At 39.6% G+C, this 2,500-nt stretch overlaps 1 protein-coding gene across 3 annotated transcripts in view; it reads left to right on the top strand.

The window, feature by feature from the left end:
• LOC125046183 (leucine zipper putative tumor suppressor 2-like) overlaps positions 1–2,500 on the top strand; it is a 98,062-nt gene that overhangs the window by 12,429 nt on the left and 83,133 nt on the right. The window lies entirely within an intron of this gene.

Below are 2,500 nucleotides of genomic sequence, written 5' to 3'. Positions count from 1 at the left end.
TCACATTATTATTATTATTATCACTATTACAGTTGTTGCTGTTGTCATTGTTATAATTGTTATTACTTCTTTTAATATTTCTTATATTTACTTTACTAGAAAGTTAACGAAGAATAAGAAACGGTAAACGATAAATGGTAATGGAATGGAAATGTGTACAGCATGTCTGTTGCCTGACTAGGCCTTATTCGCGGTCACAGACACGAGTGTTTCCTCCACGTTGTCGAAACGGCTCGTTGTTGACGCTCCATAGATCATGAAAAGGCTTTTTTTTTATAGCTCGAGGGGGATGGTAAAAGTCTGCGTGTGATGTTACAATATATAGTTTGTTTTTTTGTATGTTTTTTGGTTTTGTTTTTGTTTTATTTGGTTTATTTCTCTCTCTCTCTCTCTCTCTCTCTCTCTCTCTCTCTCTCTCTCTCTCTCTCTCTCTCTCTCTCTCTCTCTCTCTCTCTCTCTCTCTCTCTCTCTCTCTCTCTATTTTCGGAATGTAAACGACGTGGCAGTTGATACATGAGTTGACTTCTCTCTCTCTCTCTCGCCACAGACGCTGATAACTTGGAATTCAATACCTTGAACTGACCTGCGCGTGAAAAATTGGTGGTTAATATTTAGTGTTCACTTTCTCTCTTTCTCTTTCTTCCTTTCTTTCTATCTTTCTTTGTTTCTTTCTCTTTTTCTTTCTATTTCTCATTCTCTTCTCTCTCCCTCCCTCCCTCCCTCCCTCTCCCTCTCCCTCTCCCTCTCCGTCTCTGTCTCTCCTTCGATCTATCTATGACCATAAGTTTATCTCTCTTCTTCTGTGCTCTTTATCTTTATCTGTCCTTTGCTTTCTCTCCCTGTTTCCCTCATTCACTCCCCGTCATCCTCCCCCATAAGTCCCCACCCCCCTCCCCCACGCACTCCTCCTCTTAGACTCTTTTAGTTTGTATGGCCGGGCGTGGTCCTCCTCCCTCCCCCCCACTATCTCCGTTCTCCCCCCTCCTTCCTTCCCTTCACGCACGCCACCTCTCTCTCCCCTCCCCCGTCCCGTCACCTCCCCAACCCTCTCATCCCCCCACCCCCACCCCCCTCTCTTTCGACCCTCCTTCAAGCCTTCGTCGGGTATGCGAGGAATGTGTAAGAGTTAACAGCAAGTCTATGTATGGGGGGAGGCGAAAGGGGGGATGTGGGGGGGGGGTTGCCGGTTGATGGGGGTGGAGGGGAAAGAGGGGGGGTTGGGGGAGGGGAGAGGGGGGAGAGGGGAGACAGGGGTGTCGGCTACTGGGGAGGGGGGGAGGCGGAAAGACTTTGCTTGAGGGTCGCCAGGAATTTCGAGATAGCTTGAGGTTTCCTGTTTCTTTTTTTTTTTTTTTTCTTTTTTTTTTTTCTTCATTTTCAGCGTATTTGCAGCGTTTATGTGTGGGTGTGTACGTGTGTGTGCTGGATGGAGGAGCAAACATACATGTATACCTATGTCCATACATGCATACACATACATGCAGACAGCTATGTGTCTGTGAATGTAAGCATAATTTCTTAATTTTCTTCTGTCTTCTTGATCCAGAAGCGTCGTCTTGTGATATATGGAAAAGAGGTAAAAAAGTATGTAATATTCATAAAGATATATCAATAAATATATATATATATATATATATATATATATATATATATGAATCATCAGCAAAATACAGCTAATGACACATTTAGCAATTGCTGTTGATCAGATACAGAAAATATCGAAAATAGAAAAGTTGGATATTGCCTAGATCTCTCTTCTTTTTTTTCTTCTTTTTTTCTTTTTGAATGAGAAAAGGGCGGGAAATGTCACTTTCCCCGGTCTGGTTTTTCTCAGAAAAACCCCCAAGCGCTCTCCCCCCTTTGCAACTTGAGTAAGCCCACAATGCAAAAAAAAAAAAAAAAAAAAAAAAAAAAAAAAAAAAAAAAAAAAAAAAAAAAAAAAAAAAAAAAAAAAAAAAAAAAAAAAAAAAAAAAAAAAAAAAAAAAAAAAAAAAAAATTTTTTTTTTTTTTTTTTTTTTTTCCCTTTTTTTTTTTTTTTTTTTTTTTTTTTTTTTTTTTTTTTTTTTTTTTTTTTTTTTTTTTTTTTTTTTTTTTTTTTTTTTTTTTTTTTTTTTTTTTTTTTTTTTTTTTTTTTTTTTTTTTTTTTTTTTTTTTTTTTTTTTTTTTTTTTTTTTTTTTTTTTTTTTTTGCACGCTCTCGTCTGCTTGTGCATGCTCGGAAGGAGAGGAGGGGGAGGAGGAGGAGAAGGGGAGGGGGGGGGGAAAGGAAAAGATTCATTTTCCTTATTTTTACTTTGTTTTTTAGTTTTGCGTTCTCTCCGTCGGGCCCCCCCCCCCCCCCCCCTTTCTCTCCCCTCTCTATCTCTCCCTTTTTCTCTTTCCCCTTTCTCTCCTTTTCTCTCACTCTCTCTCTCCTCTCCTTTTTCTCCCCCTCTCTCTCCTCTTTTCTCTCTCCCCTCCCCTCTCTCTCCCCTCTTCTCTCTTCTCTCTTTCCCCTCTC

This window comes from Penaeus chinensis, chromosome 1, assembly GCF_019202785.1.
Source record: "Penaeus chinensis breed Huanghai No. 1 chromosome 1, ASM1920278v2, whole genome shotgun sequence".
In the NCBI taxonomy this organism is placed as follows: domain Eukaryota; kingdom Metazoa; phylum Arthropoda; class Malacostraca; order Decapoda; family Penaeidae; genus Penaeus; species Penaeus chinensis.
Note: the sequence above shows the minus strand (reverse complement) of the source record. Positions and strands in the feature narration are given on the sequence as shown.